Here is a 20,000-nt window from a genome sequence, read left to right as displayed (position 1 = left end):
CCATCCACCCCTGAAACGCCAGAGGGGCGGCGAGAGAGGGGGCGACTGGGTTAAAGCGAAAGACGCCCACGAAACGCACGCCCAGGTCAGTCTAAATTGACACATGACCAACTGGGCATCCCTCATCTTAGGTCAACGAGCTTATCTCTCAGGTCAACGAGCTTATCTCGTGGTTGGTTATCTCCCGGTACTCGTTATCTCAAGACTTTCCGACATCAACTACCGCAGACTTGGCTTCACCCAGATCTCCTTATCTTTAATCTGTCTAATCTCACATCTGCTATCGGGGAACTTCGCTATCATAGACACAACCCCAGACTTGCTATCTCAAACCCGTTATTATTAAGAAGCCACCGTTTGTCAACAATATATATCATAAAAAAAACATACACACATATGTAAACCCAGTAAAGAGTTATCTTGAATAAACATTCACAGGAAATTACATTAAGCGTTGAATAACGTAATCTGAGATCCCCTTTTTCTCTAACGTAATCTGAGATTTCCTTTTAGTCGGTGTTTTAATATGATTTCAATACGGGAATTACCACACTTCCTCTTAATTACGGAAATGACGTTAAATATTTACTAGTTAAAGAACAGTATTAACTTGTTCTGTAAATATCAATAAAGAATTTAACATTCTTCTCCTATCTTCTGGCACACACACACACACACACACACACACACGCATATATATATATATATATATATATATATATATATATATATATATATATATATATATATATATATATATATATATTATTACTATACTTTGTCGCTGTCTTCCGCGTTAGCGAGGTAGCGCAAGGAAACAGACAAAAGAATGGCCTAACCCACCCACATACATATGTATATATACATACACGTCCACACACGCACATATACATACCTATACATTTCAACGTATACATATATATACATACACAGACATATACATATATATACATGTACATAATTCATACTTGCTGCCTTCATTCATTCCCGTCGCCACCCCGCCACACATGAAATGACAACCCCCTCCCCCCCGCACGCGCGCAAGGTAGCTCTAGGAAAAGACAACAAAGGCCACATTCGTTCACACTCAGTCTCTAGCTGTCATGTACATATATCCGGGTCGGTTCTAAGTAACCGAAGGGAGGGGTTGACTTAAGAAAACGTATAGAAATAAGTTTAAGGGACTTAGGTCATGTTAGTTATGGCACAGAGGGAGCTTAAGTTATGCCTATCTGAGGTGGTTGACTTAAAGACTTAAGTTCACAGTTCCTCAGAAGCCAAGTTGGCGGAAAACAGTCTCAGCTGCTCAAAGTCCCAGCGGCCCAACTTACGAGGCACACACACAAACTTGACGGGTTTCGAACGCGGGGACTCGATTTACCCAGGGGGGAGGGGGAACCCTGAGGAAACAACACCTTCTTTCACAGTCCACCGAGAGATACTAATTTGTGAAAGTTAACAAGCTTGAGAGAGAGAGAGAGAGAGAGAGAGAGAGAGAGAGAGAGAGAGAGAGAGAGAGAGAGAGAGAGAGAGTGTCAGTTTACCAACACAACGTATGAGAGACCTTTGACAAAACCTAATCTTTATATGGTATTTGATAGTCTCTTTCTGTCTCTAACAGTCTCTCTCTCTCTCTCTCTCTCTCTCTCTCTCTCTCTCTCTCTCTCTCTCTCTCTCTCTCTCTAACAATCTCTCACTTCTAACATAGTCTCCCCTCAATGAAAAATCAATGAAAAAAAAAAAACGTAAAATAATAGGAAAAGCTTCAGTTATCATTCGTGAATGAAGAGGTGAATCTGACCTTTCAATCTGACCTGTTGACCTCTCACGGGTCACTGGTCTTTAAATACAGCAGGTCAACCCTCAGCTGCACGTGCCCACAGCTGGTGGTATGTTCCACGCAATCTGATCCCATTTCTCTCGTTCCAGGTGGAGCAGCTCAAGAGCCAGGTGGATCCCTTCTTAATTTAACCTGGGTGCGATTGCCCCAGGGATCTCGTGTGCGTGTGTGTGTGTGTGTGTGTGTGTGTGTGTGTGTGTGTGTGTGTGTGTGTGTGTGTTACGTGGGGGGATATGCTGATTCACGCCATATGATAACAAACAAACGATAAACATGTATCGGAGTGGCTTATCATGTCGCCCTAAATTTTAGGGAAGTGATAAGGGCCGAGGAGAAGAAAAGGATGATAATAATAATAATAATAATAATAATAATAATAATAATAATAATAATAATAATAATGATAATAATGATAATAATAATAATAATAATAATAATAATAATAATAATAATAATAATCCACTCTGATCGTAAAGGTGTTTTAGTCTGTGATGTTATCTGTTCAACGAAGTCCAAACTTTGTGTACATACCAGCCCTGCGTGTGTGTGTGTGTGTGTGTGTGTGTGTGTGTGTGTGTGTGTGTGTGTGTATCTTTGTTCTCTACTTAGCAAGGAACTAACTTGGACAATGAGGGGAAGGAAAATGACAGCAAATATCCCCCACCCATCCCCCCCTCAAAGAAAGGGGGGTGCCCTTGGAGCAGCGCTTGACTCCAGTGAGATCCCCATTCCCCTAACAGGAGAGAGGGTTCGATTCCTGGAAAGGGGGAGCGGGGGAGGAGCGGTCGGTCGGGTCACAGTCAATCCTGCTGTTCATCTCACTCGTTCACATACCTGAAATGACAAGAGCCACCAAACGGCTCGACCCAAGATCTTCCATGCCATTAAGAAAATGTTGAAGTCATATGTATACATATATGTCCCTAATCTCAAATGTATCTTCAAAACTTTCCTATTCTCCCCCACCTCAAGACCTTCTCATCCTCCCCCAACATCAAGACATTCCCCGCCCTTGCTCCCCCGCGTCAAGATTTTCCTACTCTGTCTCATGTCAAAACCTCCTCGACCCTTTGGCCTAATCAAAAACGTCCCACTCACACCCACGTCAAGTCCTTCCCATCCCCCATCCACGTCAAGACCATCCCATCCCTCACCCACGTCAAGACCATCCCATCCCTCACCCACGTCAAGACCATCCCATCCCCCACCCACGTCAAGAACTTCCCATCCCTCGTGTACGTCAAGAGAAAAAACCACAAGGCACAAACCAGGTCGGGTGGGGTTGGGTGGCACTGGAGAGAGAGAGAGAGAGAGAGAGAGAGAGAGAGAGAGAGAGAGAGAGAGAGAGAGAGAGAGAGAGAGAGAGAGAGAGAGAGGGGGGGGGTGACGCTGTTCCCTCTGAAGGGTGGCACTTGCAAAGAACTCGTCCTCGAAGGGCTGATGGCTGGCAGATGGCCTCCACGAACGGTTGGCACACGGGGATCTGACCTCGTCAGGTCCTCGAAGGGAGGTGGGAGTATAAACACCTAAGGGGATCCTCGTCCTCAAAAGGGGGATGACAACTTGAGGAGAAACTTGGCCCTCGAAAAGGGACTCCGCATCGAGGGCGACGTGGTAATACTCGAGGGGTAATACTCCCCCCACGTCTTCGACGAAGTGGTGACACTGGACTGAGAGCCTTGCCCCTACCTCGTGTGAGTGAGTGAGGTCCCAGCGACGACAAGTGGTGGCAGAGGCGAGGCACGCGAGAGGGGAGAGACGACGATACATCCGCGTCCGCACTCACCACACCTGACGAACCACTGAACAACTCAAGGCTGCATCGCCACGCCGGGAGGGAGAGGGAGCGAACCACCACCACCACCACACCACCACCGATAGAGCGAATGGCGTCACGACAACGCATGCGTCACACTGAATTATTTCCTGTACAGTTGTTCCCCAGATGTGGAAATGCTGCTGTTGTCTGTCTGTCTGTCTGTCTATCCTCCCACCACCCCACCCTTTCCTTTCCCCCTCCCTCCCACCCACTCTTCTCCTCCCTCCGCCTCCTCCTCCTTCCCCACCCTGGACGACCCGATCCGTTCCGTTCGTTGAGCCGGTCCAGCCAGCTCGTCTACCACCACCTCCACTTTCCTGGGACGCGTCGCGCCCCGGTGGGGGAAAAAGTAGGGAGCGGGCATTACACCCACACACCTGGCCACCACGACGCCCCTGGCACGTCAGACCAGTAACATAACAACACTAGCGATGGTCTCGAGAGATAGGGAGCAGAAGGGAGGGGGTTATCAAGTCTGTTTCACATCAAGCACACACACACACACACACACACACACACACCCTATTGTGGGAGGGCTGGACACCATGAAATCACCAGCGCCGGGCGGGTGGGCCCGATGTCTCGACAGCTCGCGAAGCCGTTCCGAAACGCGTTTCGCCTCGGAGCGTCTTCGCCCATTTCCTGTGAAACGCATCTCTTACGTGAAATGACGAAGGACGAGAGAAAAAAAAAAAATACATATAAATACGTAAGACTTGAGTCCCCCCTCTCCCAGAATATGAACGGGTGTTGTGATGACACAATGAGACGCTACGTTCCCAAGTGCACCCAGTTATCACGCCTCACTTGTTGTTATCATCCACCGAAGGATGTGTACAGGACGACCCGAGCACCACAGAAGGACGTGTGTGTGTGTGTGTGTGTGTGTGTGTGTGTGTGTGTGGGTGTGTGGGTGTGTGTGTGTGTGTGTGTGTGGGGCATCTGGAGCTACAGCCACGACTGCAGAGGTAAGGTTGTGACGCTACATGTGTGTGATGACGGCACACACACAGACACACACACACACACACACACAGACACACACACAGACACACACACACAGACACACAGACACACACACACACACACACACACACACACACACACACACGTGCGCTGCTCACTTATCACATCTGTTACACACAAAAAAAAATAATTCAAGTGTTGCACACCGGTGCCGAGGAGGGAGGCCAGGGGGGGGGAGGTGTTACACATCTGTGACGCTGACATTCACTAACCCACGCCCCCCCTAACCCCCCCCAGGAAGCGTCAGGAAGCGTCAGGAAGCACGGTATACGCTTTGCTGATGATGAACGCCACGAAACCCGCCCGTCCATTCGTTCTATTTTCAGGGTTGGGGTAGGGTGTAGGGGATGTCGTGAACAACACAGCGTACGACAATATATTTTTTTTTTTTTGACGTCGGCTCCACAGAGAGAGAGAGAGAGAGAGAGAGAGAGAGAGAGAGAGAGAGAGAGAGAGAGAGAGAGGACCTTTAAATAACACCCCCCCCCCCAAGACACACGGTGCGTCACGTGGTTATTACAACTGAACGCTGACGCACACACACACACACACACACACACACACACACACACACACACACACACACACACACACACACCGCTCTCACGTCACCCCATAACCCCCGCCGTGACGTTATTATAACCCACGTAACGCGTGGGACTCACCGCTCGGGCCGTCCTGATAATACATACGACAGAGGCGCGTTAACAGGACGGCGTACACACCACAGGAGTATGGTACGGTGTGTATGACGTCACCCACGGTCGCGTGACTCCACGGGGCTGCTTCTTGACACTTCAGTGACGTCATGGGGGGTGCGACGTGACGTCATGGGGGGAAAAATACAGTGACAGCTGGTTGGTTCTTGTCTTGAACACCTCGTCATTCGTGGGTGAGTCCGTGGCTGCGACGGAAGCAAGAGGGGGGGAAGTTCAAATGACCTCATATCCGTTTCAGACCTTAAGTTCATCTGCCTCGATGAGTCCAGCTGGTACGTTGGACCAGATGGTTCGCTGGACCAGCTGTGGGGAGAGATCATCATCCTCCTACGACCTCATGCTTGCTTGCTTGATCCTCCCTATTTTGGAATGTTCTCAAAACACGAGGGTACGACCTACCCTTGGGCATGTTGGCCCAGCTGAGATCTCTCTCTCGACCTGACCCCGAGGAGGGTCAAGGGGTCGTCTTACCGTTGTACTCGCCGGGGTCAAAACGTCCTTCAAGGTCAGCCACGCCCTCTATGCTTTCACCCACACGTCTCCTAATTCATCGCCACGAACGTCGTGTTTAACGACGTGACTCTGGGATGTGCGACTTTCAGGACATCTGAGTAGCGAACGAATGTACCAAAATCAACTCCTCCTTTTTTTCTTCCTTCTTTCCTTTCTTATCTTTCTTATCAGTCCTTATCCCGGAGGTTTGATCGGCACTGGGCTGAACCGGGGTCTCAGAGCGAACTCTGTTCCTCCGTCCACGCCCCCCCCCCGACTGACTGACACCACACCCTCAGACATCTTGGAATCACCTCCCCCCGAACCCCGACTCCCATTCCCGTGGACGAGAGGCCACAACCAGGCTTGAGGGGGGAGGGATGGGCATTGAGGAGGGGGAGGGTGGGGAAGGAGGAGGGAGGAAGGGGTGAGGGGGAATCGTGAACGGAAGGCGCCCCCTTGCAGACGAGTCGACACGAGGGAGGGGGTCGGAACCCGCGCCCTCCAGGTTGCCACCTCGACTGCGCCGCCCACAACCACGGGGGAGACGGACGACCCCACACCCCACTGAGTCTTCGTCGTGCACCCGTTTTCTGTCTACCACCTGGTCATCTCTCCTCACCGGAGAGGATCCCTCGACCCCGCGTTGCAGTTCGGCACCACAAGCGTATTGGACCCAATTTATTCTTAACTAATCTTCTTAGACGAAGCGATCTATACCGTCCACACACACACACACACACACACACACACACACACACACACACACACACACAAGTGATGGATACACAGCAGTCTTTAAATACAAGTGACAGGACAGGAACCTGTATTTAAATACAAGTGACAGGTCCTGTATGTAATCCTGGACGTCATCAATGGTTGGTTAGGTTGGTTGGGCTTGCTTGTGGCGTATCAGATGCCGGGGGTCATTAAGGCCGCGTCAACGTCATGTTACTTCCAGCCCGACCGTGGAACTTGTTAACAACACCAGGGTGTCGAGGGTCAGGTCTGAGGCCATGTTGGCCCTGGGTGTGTGTATGTATGTACATGACCCACAGGAACGTTTGCTGCTGCCTTACAGTTGTAAATGTGAGAGGAGTTCCCTTTGGGCTCAGATACTACCCTATGGGTAATGGCGTCCTAGCTTCGTCTCTTCGATGCATATCAACTGACTGTTATATTTCTCTCTTGTGTCTCCCCTGATGATGTGATTATTACACGAAAGTGCACTTGGGAACTTTTCGTGTTTCATTTTCCCCGTGAATTCATAGGAATATATATATATATATATATATATATATATATATATATATATATATATATATATATATATATATATATATATGTGTGTGTGTGTGTGTGTGTGTGTGTGTGTGTGTGTGTGTGTGTGTGTCTTTTATTTTCCTAAAGCAAACAAGTATCTCGAGCAATGGGAAAATATTTACTTGCCGGAGAAGTCAGGAGAAGGGGAAATTTAGGTCACACGAGGGTAAAGAAGGAAACATATATACAAGTCTTTGTATATTTTCTCTATATTTTCATCTATGTCTTTTCCTAGAGAGCCTTGGCTCTTCCCAGGGCCTGAACGATGGCTTTTGTGCACACGCAACTCAACAGGCTTCGAGCTGATCGAGAAAGAGTTCGAGCGTGTTCATGCGTCGGCCATAACCCACATGAACACTGAACTGATACGTCGTATTGCTTCGAACCGAGGTCGGTCCGGGACGAGGTTGGCCTTCGCTCGGTACTGGTTCGAAACCAAAGTTCGATCGCTGGGCTGGATGAGGAGACGAGCAAGTGACACACACACACACACACACACACACACACACACACACATATATATATATATATATATATATATATATATATATATATATATATATATATATATATATATATATTTTTTTTTTTTTTTTTTCATACTATTCGCCATTTCCCGCGATAGCGAGGTAGCGTTAAGAACAGAGGACTGGGCCTTTTTTGGAATATCCTCACCTGGCCCCCTCTGTTCCTTCTTTTGGAAAATTAAAAAAAATATATATATATATATATATATATATATATATATATATATATATATATATATATATATATATATATATATATTTCTGGTGCAGAAAAGTTACCATCATGGTTCACATATGGAGAGGAAAATAGAAAAAAACAGGCAATGGTGAAGAGAGAGAATCATTCGTCAAATGTACAAGAGAAACAAATGCCGAACCAGTCATGACTAACGTACATGTAATATACACCAATTGCAGTACAAGTGTTCACGCTTTGCTCGCTTCGCATACCAGTCTGGACAGATCGTAATGTTTTACCGATCCAGGGAAAAAATTCTATATGATCAACGATGCAGGTTTCCTGCTAAACGAGGGAGGGGGAGAGGGGGGGGGGAACGTTAGCCAACGTATGAATGAATGTATGATTCATGTTCCCCCCCCTTGACGTTTATAGGTGTGGGGGCGCGTTAATGAGTGTTGGGGATGGTGGGGAAGGGAGCGTTAGTTGGGGCGTCCTGGCAACTGTGGGCGTCTCCGGGAGACGCGCGGGCCTTAAGGACGGCTTCCCACGTCGAAGGAGACGTGGGATTGAGGCGCGGTGGCGTGAGGTGCTGGAGACTGGAAGAACGGGGAGGCGAATTCTGTTCGTCAAGTGCCGCCGGTGGGGGAAGGGAGGAAGGGAGAGAGAAAACGGGGTAGGAGGTTCTCTTTTACTTCGATGATGTCGGGGACGAGACTCCGACGAGAGCGGTGGGCTCCGTTTTCTTGAGGCACTTCGAAGTCGAAGAAGAAGAAGAGGAGGAGGAGGTCGAAGTGCTCCTGGGAGCAGTGTATGCCAGTGGATATTCCTTCACCAATGGCTGCTTCAAATACGACACACTCCATCTTTTGGATAGTCTTCACCAGTGTGTACCACAACCATTGGATAGCCTTCACCACTGTCTACCACAACCATACCACACACAAAACCACTGGATAGTCTCTCCATCGGTGGCTACCACAACTACGCCACACACGACCACTGGATGAAAATTCACCAGTGTCTACCACAACCACGCCACACGGAACCACTGGACAGCCTTCAACACTGTCTACTACAACCACGCCACACGGAACCATTGGACAGCCTTCAACACTTTCTACCACAACCACGCCACACTAATTTCCCCGCACAACACACACCCATGCACCCGATACCAGAGGGTCCTTGGTTAAGTGTTGCGAAGCGAGCGTATTTATCTCCCCCCCCTCTCCCCCACAGTCTCTTGGACTGTGAAGATCAGTTTATTCCAGTTACCTCCCGTGAGCTAACTGATAAAGAGGCTTGCCCATCCCCCACCCATCCTGATCTCTTACTACACCTGTGCCTCCTTGTGCCTCGCTGCCCTCTGTCAACACCGCCTCATTTCGCCCCCCCCCCCCCGCTGTCCCCCTAGCAACACCGCGTCTTTCCCTCTGATGGAAAAGGAGATGTGTGTGTGTGTGTGTGTGTGTGTGTGTGTGTGTGTGTGTGTGTGTGTGTGTGACTTCTCTAACGCGAACACCAGAGTCTCTCGTTATCTCACAAGGATGGCGACGCCCTGCGTGAAACAGAAGCTTGCCCACGAAGGACGTTCGTCTCTCACGAACACCCGGCTAATTTACATAGATGTTTATCTCGAGCAAGGAGCGATGAGGGACGCAAGGCGAAGGGTTTAGGTGGGGGCGGGAGGAGCTGGGTGGGTTGGTTGGGGAGGGAGGGTACGGGGGGAATGAACCCACCATCCCACATCCTCCACAAAACGCCGGGAATATCACGAATATCATTATGGCGACGAATATCCTCATCGTCTTACGAAGATGGTGTGATTATTCGACTGTGTCTACGCGATATTCGGCAGTGTTTCACGCCCCCTGGCGCCCATTCTCCACCACCGACCGCACAGACGGAAACTCAAACTGCACGTCTGGATTGCTCGGAGTGGGTCGGGGCCTTGTGCGTCATCATACCGGAGGGGGGGAACTCCACCTCCACCACCAACCCACCACGGTGTCTGACGCCACAGGAAGGGCTTCGCCAGAGTCTTCGTCAGGAGGAGACACGTGAGTGTGTGTGTGTGTGTGTGTGTGTGTGTGTGTGTGTGTGTGTGTGTGTGTGTGCAGGTGTTACGTCAGGGGGTAAGTGGTGAGGAGTGAGAGTTACGGTTCAAGTTCAGGGAGGAAGAGGAGGAGGAGGAGGAGGAGGAGGAGGAGGAGGAAGAGGAGGAGATGTACCTGATGAACGAGAGAAGCTGTGGGACTTGAGGCGGACGGACACGGGTACAGGTTCGGGGAGGGGGCTTAGGTGGGTGCAGGTGGGGCTTAGGTGGGTGCAGGTGGGTCTTGGATGGATGGCTGGAGGCACAGACACACACACACACACACACACACACACACACACACACACACATTCATACTCCATCACCACCATCACCATCATCACCATCACCAGAGGTTTTTCTCACCACAAGGACCCGTCTGGCATCGTAATCTCCTGCTATCAAGTCAAGATTTCACGGGGCGACCCCCACCATCCCCCCTTGTGTACGACCTGGTATCATTAACGACGAATTTCTGCGAATCTGTGACATGGGGGAGAGATAGCCTGTGATACCCCGCCTTATCGGATAAGGCGAACTGTCCCCTTATCACTTCCTCGTACTCAAGACGCCTGGGCGTTGGGAGGGAGGAGGAGGAGGAGGAGTGGGGTGTGGGTGGGTGAGGGTGTGGAGGTGAGAGAGGTGGGAGGTGGGTGTGTGGCGGGGGGTGGAGTGGGTGGATGTCGGTGGACGACGCAGTGACGTCTTCAATACCCAACACACTTGAAACTCCAAGCATGGCGAAGGGTACTTCCTTCTTCTTCTTTTTTTCTTTCGGTTACTTTAAGTACAACACTTCACTTCTCTATGATTTCAGATGGGGGGAAGAAGAGGAGAGGGTAAGGAGGGTTGTAATACCTGACGGGTCTATTGAATGGAATTCTTTCTTATCCACCAAATACAAATAAAAAAAAAAGGTTTACAAAAAGAGTGTGAAAAATAAACACCCGAAAATAAAAATAAATGATGTGAAACAGGAATGATCAATTCTTGAACATTTCGTGCACGAAGAATTAAACTGGATTCTAATTCGACCTAATTTAGCCTAACTAACGATTTCAATCTAACGGAAACTACAGAAAACGGGGAGAGGGGTGGTTGTAACCACCCCTGGACATATCCATCCCCCGCCCCCCCCGCGCCGCGCCATGTTATCAAGAAATGATTACCGACAACGATCGTTAGTGAGATGGTTGGCAGTACTGACCATGAGTGAGCACGGGCCTGCCCCGGAACGGATCCGGATGGGTTCGAATCCCAGGGACGGTGCATGCATTCGGCCCACACCCAACCCAGACGTTCATCCTCCCCTCGGAGATGACTCACACACACACACACACACACACACACACACACACACACACACACAACGAACTTAAACTGGAAAGAGACCCCAGAACCATCCGGCACCCCCCCCCCCTAACAGCCTTTCCCTCCCCCTCCCCCCCCTTGAAAGCCACGTAACCCGATCATGAACCACCTATTCGGCAGTTAACGAGTGGACAATGGCGACTGACCAGGCCTCATGCTGGGGACATCGAGATGAAAGGAGACTCACAATGAGTGGGGGGAACACTGCCTTCTCCTCTGTGTTACTCTACTGCTTGTTTAACACCTCCTCTGGCGGGTGTGTGTGTGTGTGTGTGTGTGTGTGTGTGTGTGTGTGTGTGTGCCTTTCTACGAACAACTACTTCGAGATTGTCAGCGTGAGTGAGAGCCAGACACTATGAGCAAATGAAACATCCAGACGAGTCGCACATCTATTCATTCCAATTCTTCCTTTGACCAACTGAATTCATTCTTCTGTCTATCCGCCCATTTCTCGCCTCGCCTCGCCTTCTGCCGACGCCTCGCCTCGCCTCCAGCCGACGCCTCGCCTCCAGCCGACGCCTCCCGAGCGCCCCGGGGAAGAGCTGGTCTGGCTGCGTCAGCCCGAACGGCAGCGGCAGCAGTGGAACAGAAAACGTCCGAAGACCTCAGCTCGAGGTCATCTTGCTTGGAGGGGGGCCATATCGAAGACCCCTTCTCTAGCATGAGTCACGGAGGCTCCTGGGACCTGAGGAACCTGGCTGCAGGCCTACGAAGATCCCCCTATAGAACTCAGGAAAGACCTCTTCCTCCTCCTCCTTTTGCTCCTACCCTCCAGGGTTGCTGTGTTGCGACTCCAGACACTCACAGGCCTCCCCCAGTGTTATGACTAGGGGAGGTGACGTCCACGGCGTGCGCTATCAGTTTCGTGCGCCAAGAAACCATTGCATTACCTCCGTTCGCTGGCAGTTTTCCCCAGTCTTTGAACTGGGATTAGGACCTGAGCGTTACATACACCTGACCCCCATCTCGAGGAAGGAACGAAACGACCCATTAGAGATATAGGGGGGTCATACTGAGGTTGTCGGGGAGGATACATCAAAGACACTCTCCCTAAATATATTGCATATGGCTCCAAAAGGGAGACAGAGAGGGAGGGAGCAGCTACAGTATGTCATTTTCACCCTTTCTCTCTCTCTTCACAGGAAAAGCAACCCGCATCGATTCTCAGCACAGATACCAACGACATGGTTCTGGAGGAGGCGGTTCCTCGAGTTCGTGGTCCACGAGGCTCTACCTGGGCAGGGAAAAATATGGGGTTGAGAGGGAGGGAAGAGAAGCTGCCTTGAGGCCTTGGCTGAGGGGAGGCAAAGAGGAGGAGAGAGACACGAAGGGCTGGCTGGCTAGATGGCTGGCTGGTACTCTGTATTGAGCACACCACTACAGACGCCGCTGCTGCTGTTATCCTCCCTCCCTCCCTCCAGCGTATCCTTTTCTGTTATCTTTTCTCGAGAGTCCTTTTGTACGCGGATGAAAAGCTGCATTAGCGCAGTCGTGGCCAGGAGGAGGAGGAGGTGGGAGGAGGAGGAGGATGCCCCCACACACACACACACCCCTGCACACCCCCTTCTCCGGAGGGCCCCGTCCGTCGCCCTGACGGATGCGACCAGACCAGCTCCCACCAGGGTGGTGGCCCACCACCTCCTGAAGACGTCAAGACTCTGCTTTGTGTATCAAAGGCTGCTACCCCGTTGCTTAGCATTTATAAAGGAATCCCTGTGATCTCAAGCCTCTCTCTCTCTCTCTCTCTCTCTCTCTCTCTCTCTCTCTCTCTCTCTCTCTCTCTCTCTCTCTCTCAGCCTAAGAGAGTCGTAGACATTTCAAGTCGCAAGATGAGGGCATTATGTAATGAAGGATCTTCAGATCTCTGAAAAGGTTCTCGTAAATGTCGAGAGAGAGAGAGAGAGAGAGAGAGAGAGAGAGAGAGAGAGAGAGAGAGAGAGAGAGAGAGAGAGAGAGAGAACCAAAATGGTTCATATATAAAGAAAAAACAAATTGTGAGTCATTAGGTTTTTCAAGGGTGGACTTCTCAAACTATAATGCGTTCCGCGTAACACCAAAAAGAGCCTTATGACCGCGAAAGTATTATAGACCAGATGAAAAAAAAAACACCTCTTCAAACCACATCTCGTGTCTCATATTAGCTAGGACAACACCAGCTCAACTTCATCAGACAGGGAGTGATCGAAGGTATGAAAAAAAAAAAAAATAGGATACATCCTTTTATTATAACAATAGAAAAAAAATAGAAGTATAGGATAAATCTTTTTTTATAGCAATAGAAAAAAATAGAAGTATATTTCCTTTCAACTTTATTATAGAATGTGGTACGTTACGGTACGGTGGGGGAGACATGTGGGAAGCATATATAGTAAGGGCCAGACCCACCAGGGACTTCCCAAGCTGTCTGTGACACTGGAGGAGAATTAGAAATACGAGATAAATGATGAAATAAGGTAATGAAGTAGTTTGAGAGAATAAAATAGGGTAATAAAATAGTCTAAGTGAATAAAATAAGGTAATGAAATAGTCTGTGAATAAAATAAAGTAATAAAATAGTTTAAGCGAATAAGATAAGGTAATAAAATAGTCTAACTGATTAGAATATGGTAATGAAGTAATTTAAGTGAATAAAATAAGGTAATATAATAGTTTTAGTGAATAAAATAAGGTAATGAAGTAGTTTAAGTGAATAAAATATGGTTATAAAATAGTCTAAGTATTGGAGCATAGGGGCAATGCTTCATAGGGGTGTTGGCATGCTGGCTATGCGCCCCATCCCGTAGCTGGGTGGCGTTGGTGACATGAGCCAGTGAGACACGAGTCGGGTGTACGTGGGGTGTGTAAAGCAACACACGTGCCCCTGGCCACGTTTAAATACAACTGCCTCTAAACTTACTCTAGAGCCACATGTGTGTACGCGCGGGGAGCAACACACTCAAAAATCTGTTCATCTTTCGCCGACGACATCTAGCAACGACCCACCTTCAAACCAAAATGAAAACGGACGAAGGATTTACACACACACACACACACACACACACACACACACGCGCGAAGCACTCTACCCTCCTTCCTCACCACTGCTCGGTGTCTCAAACATCCTCGAAAACAACTTTTATCGTAAAAAGAAATTTAAATTTAGCGGCAAAAAACCGGAATTAAAATCGAGTTGCCGCGTACGCGCTTAGGGGCAACGCAACACCCCCTGACCTCCCAGGCGTATGCCTCCGTACCTGATAATGCGTTCGACATACGTAGAAAACGCGCATCAAACTCGGGCAGATTTGAACTCAGTAATTCTTAAAATTCTTAAGAACAAAAAACGGGAACATTATAGTGGATGGTCTTCCACTGAGAGGTCTCTTACTACTGTGGTTTCTACGCGGACCCAGTCTTTCTACAGTGGCGGACCACATATTCTGTGTACTAGCAGCACAAATCTGAAATTCATAAAAATAACACGATTTTTAAACTTCAATCATTCTCAAGCCTAAATAATTTACTTCAATAAATTATTTACTTACGAGAAATAACACGTATAAATGATATTCCAGTCCAGTTATTGATGAAATGATTGATCAGTTATTAATCAATTGATTAACGTATTCGTAACTCACTCTGCTTACGATCTTGTACAAGACTATCGCACCGCAGTGCCGTATCGTCAAGCCGGGACCTCTCTCTCTCTCTCTTTCTCTCTCTCTCTCTCTCTCTCTCTCTCTCTCTCTCTCTCTCTCTCTCTCTCTCTCTCTCGTGTGTGTGCCCCGCGCACTACGATGGCGGGTATCAAGTGGGTAATTATACCCTTTGGCTGCCTGATAGGATCGAGACCTTTCACTCGACTATGCCTTCCAGGCCGTTTACACACACACACACAACACACACACACACACACACACACACAGACACACACACGCACTAACGTACCCTCGCGCTGGACGCAACTCCCTGCTGGTCGTAAGGCAACAGGCACGAACAATTTCTATTTAAGAAAAAAAAAAAAAACTAAACCAACCGGATTTAATGAACCCAATTGCCTTTCACTTTTCTTTCTTTCGTCTAGAGAAAGACGACCAGTAGAAATAGTCGTCAATAATTACGACTGAGGAATCTTCTCCCAGAAAGGTTTATCTATTCCTATTTTATTTATTTCTTCTGGGCGATCCACGCTAACAACACAATCATCGCGGCGGCCTCACCATGACTTGCTTCGAGGGATTCGAACCCAGGAGATTTCCACACGTGTGTGAATGAGGCACAGGGCCCAAGGGGGAGGCACCGCCTGCTGGTGTTGATGTGTGGGAGACATCATTGTGTGTCGAGGTCAGAGGAGGAACAGTATCTACATACAGACATATACACAATAGCTGACTGTCCTATGTGTATATAGACATATACACACTAGGTGACTGTCTTATGTACATACAGACATATACACACTGGCTGACTGTTCTTTGCCAAACAAAATCGGATTTAGTACGTATCCATAAATATATATATATATATATATATATATATATATATATATATATATATATATATATATATATATATATATATATATAGGTAAGCAGGCGGGCAGGTAAACACGTACGTACACATATTTCAACATGCTCCAGCCGGACTTACATTCTCCAAAGCCATTGTACGCCACGCAATTCGACCTCTCCATGATGTTTCTTGAGGTCACTTTCCCCCTCCCTCATCTTCATCATCAGGTCACTTTCCCCCAACTCATCTCCATCATCAGGTCACTTTCCCCCAACTCATCTCCATCATCAGGTCACTTTCCCCCAACTCATCTCCATCATCAGGTCACTTTCCCCAACTCATCTCCATCATCAGGTCACTTTCCCCCAACTCATCTTCATCATCAGGTCACTTTCCCCCAACTCATCTCCATCATCAGGTCACTTTCCCCCTCCCTCATCTTCATCATCAGGTCACTTTCCCCCAACTCATCTCCATCATCAGGTCACTTTCCCCCTCCCTCATCTTCATCATCAGGTCACTTTCCCCCAACTCATCTCCATCATCAGGTCACTTTCCCCCAACTCATCTTCATCATCAGGTCACTTTCCCCCAACTCATCTCCATCATCAGGTCACTTTCCCCCAACTCACCTTCATCATCAGGTCACTTTCCCCCAACTCACCTTCATCATCAGGTCACTTTCCCCCAACTCATCTTCATCTTCTCATTGCACCCCTTCCCTCCCTCCCTCCCCTATCTAACCTGGCAGCCAACATCTACCTCAACCACCTCCAACCAACCCCTCCACAACCCCGTCCCCCTTACACTACCCACCTCTGGCATGGAGCCAAGGGGTGGGGGGGGGGGGGGTGCACTCCTAGCCACGTTGGCTGGCTGGCTGGCTGAAGGTTAGGGAGCAAGTGATCGTGTTTCATTTGTAGGTGTGAGGAGGAGGAGGAGGAGGGAGGTTGGAGGAGGAGATGGTTAGAGGAGGAGGGTGGAGGAGGTGGTGGTTAGAGAAAGGAGGTTGGAGGAGGTGGTGGTTAGAGGAGGAAGAACCCATCAAACTTGGCACGAGTACAATGATGATGCGCAGGTGTGTGTGTGTGTGTGTCTGTATGAGAGAGAGAGAGAGAGAGAGAGAGAGAGAGAGAGAGAGAGAGAGAGAGAGAGAGAGAGAGAGAGAGAGAGGGTTATTACGAAAAGACGTACACACCATGATGATGACCAAGAACGACCCATCAACCACAACACACACACACACACACACACACACACGAGAAGGAGCACAAATATGTACTCTCTTGTCCCTCTCTCTTATCTTCCATCTTCCCCCCCGGCCTCCGCCGCCGTCAGCACGTCAGATGAAGGTGAGCAAACGCGCTCGCCCACGCGCACGCGCGAGATGACCGACGACTCCAGTCATCGTCGTCCAGAGAAAGTTGGCGCACGAAAAAAAAAAACTAGGTCCCCGATGACGTCTCCTGCAGGGCCCGGGATTTCCCACCTCAGCGGCAGCTTTCTAGGGCGCGGCCGCCTTCATCTCGCGCCCTTGAGATCGATGTGTTCCTTCGGCAGTAACCACTGCGCCGAGGTCCGCCTTCGGGATGCACCCTCTCAAGACGCGGTTCGCAACTCAGGGACGTCTTTCTACTGGAAGGTTTTCGCCTTTCGGAACGGACCCCTGGAACGCGGTTCGCCTTCGGGACGGACCCCTGGAACGCGGTTCGCCTTCGGAACGGACCCCTGGAACGCGGTTCGCCTTCGGGACGGACCCCTGGAACGCGGTTCGCCTTCGGAACGGACCCCTGGAACGCGGTTCGCCTTTAAAGACATTGTAAAGTGACAGCAAGGCAGATACAGAAGGTTGTCCGAAGAATCAGATGCCTCATTCCCTTTCCTCCAAACAAGACAAGCGCGCATTCCTGACCCACCGTGCATGCCCCCCCGCCCCGGACAGACACACACCCCCCCAGCAGACTGGAAGGAGAATGGATGCCATAGGGGAGCGGATCATACAACAGCTGGCAAGGGAGGGAAAGAGAGAGAGAGAGAGAGAGAGAGAGAGAGAGAGAGAGAGAGAGAGAGAGAGAGAGAGAGAGAGAGAGAGAGAGAGAGAGAGAGAGTGAGTGACATGCAAGAAGAAGCACTCGGCCTCAAATGTTCAAGGAGACTGGTTATGGTGTCCATACTGCCCGTCATGGTCCAGGTGGCGAGAGGAGGAGGAGGAGACTTAATGAGGCTGAGGTTGAAGATGAGGTTGAGGTTTAAGCTGAAGATGAGGTTGAGGCTGAGGCTGAGGATGAGGCTGAGGTTGAGGCTGAGGTTGAAGATGAGGATGAGGCTGAGGTTGAAGATGAGGTTGAGGCTGAAGATGAGGCTGAGGCTGAGGTTGAAGATGAGGATGAGGTTGAAGATGAGGTTGAGGCTGAAGATGAGGTTGAGGCTGAAGATGAGGATGAGGTTGAAGAAGGGGATGAGGATGAAGATGAGGATGAGGTTGAGGATAAGGATGAGAGATGAGGTTGAAGGAGGAGCTGTGGGGGTGATGATAACAAGCGACCCTCAAACGATGGTGAAATGCCCGGGGATTTCCGAGAGAGCGTGAGGCGGGCAGGGCTGCGCCCCTCAGACTGGTTCCTGATTGCAGTGAACTGGCTGTTGCCACAGAGGCGTTCAGAATGGCTGCTGCTTTACCGTATAAGCCAACCTGCTTATAATGTACTCGGTATCGCTTCAGTGCCCGCTTAAAGAGTGTCTATCCCCACCTTCCCCCCCAACACACACACACACACACACACACACACACACACACACACACACATACAGACACACACACACATACAGACACACACACAGACACAGACACACACACACACACACACACACACACACACACACACACACACACACTTGTAGGGAAAATGGGAAGTATGAAGATAAGACAGAGACAATAATGGGTTATCTATATAATAGGGATGGAGATCGATAATTGGGGTGAAGGTAAATAGGCCATTTTGAGGGAAGGTCATTAATGGGTTAAGGGGAAATAGGGGATGTCGATAAACTAAGGTAAATGGCTACTGGAGGACCAGAAATGATGATAAATGGATAAATAAAACAAAGGTACATAAAGGACCAAGAGATTATCAGCGTCCCTGTGAGTGGATACGAAAAGATGTAGGAAACATAAAATGGGCCATATCAAGGCCCAAAAAAATAAATAAAAAAAATAAATGAATAAATGAAATAAAGACATCTATTCAAAATTATCATCATCATCATCATCATCATAACACGAAGAGAGAGAAAGTCTCCTTCTTCAAACCCCGATGGCAATTCCAAGGAAAAAAATAATAAAATGTCTTTCCAATGATTTCTGTTTTGGCACGAGTTACAGCGCTACGTACGTCGCCCCTCCTTATCCCACAACCCCCCCCCAACCACAGCCTTCCCCCCCCCAATGCCACCCCACCACAGCCTTCCCCCATTCCCCACCCCCACCACAGCCTTCCCCCTCCCCACCACAGCCTTCCCCCACCCCAATGCCACCCCCACCACAGCCTTCCCCTACCCCAATGCCACCCCCACCACAGCCTTCCCCCCCATTCCCCACCCCCACCACAGCCTTCCCCCCCATTCCCCACCCCCACCACAGCCTTCCCCCCCATTCCCCACCCCCACCACAGCCTTCTCCCCCCCCCATTCCCCACCCCCACCACAGCCTTCTCCCCCCCCCATTCCCCACCCCCCCTTCCCCAAAAGACCACACGACACCCATTAAAAATATTCCAAAGCTTCAAAAGCGCCTCTTCCCCCTCCCCTCCCTTCCCCTCCCCCCCCATCCTCTGTGGCACGAGCGACTCAACTCATTACGGGGCTTGCGGCGGAGGGCGGGCGGGCGGGCGGGGCGGGGCGGGGCGGGGGCGAACTGACGAGGCGCCCCCAACTCGTCGTTCTTCTCGGGGAAGACAAACAACCGCATCCCCAAGTTCGCTCATCAACTCTCGCTTAGAGGGGTAGGGGGGGGGGGGTAGGGGGGATGGGGAGGGGGGTAGGGGGGATTGGGAGGGGTAGAGGAGGAGAGGGGAGGGGGAGGAGGAGGGGAAGGGGGGGGAGGGGGTAGAGGTGTGT

At 49.7% G+C, this 20,000-nt stretch overlaps 1 protein-coding gene across 6 annotated transcripts in view; it reads right to left on the bottom strand.

Annotated features, from left to right (window-relative positions):
- The window catches only part of Eaat1 (Excitatory amino acid transporter 1), a 224,972-nt gene that overhangs the window by 48,300 nt on the left and 156,672 nt on the right, over positions 1 to 20,000 (bottom strand). Inside the window, exon 1 of one of the 6 annotated variants that reach the window (XM_071687434.1) lies at positions 3,530 to 3,680. The exons of the other annotated variants lie outside the window; for them this stretch is intronic. The gene's annotated coding sequence lies outside the window, so the exon portion shown is untranslated. Of the gene's footprint in view, positions 1 to 3,529; positions 3,681 to 20,000 lie in introns of those variants that run through there. 6 annotated transcript variants of the gene reach the window in all.

This window comes from Panulirus ornatus, chromosome 43 (genome assembly GCF_036320965.1).
Source record: "Panulirus ornatus isolate Po-2019 chromosome 43, ASM3632096v1, whole genome shotgun sequence".
NCBI classification, from domain to species: domain Eukaryota; kingdom Metazoa; phylum Arthropoda; class Malacostraca; order Decapoda; family Palinuridae; genus Panulirus; species Panulirus ornatus.
This window is presented reverse-complemented; position numbering and strand designations above follow the sequence as displayed.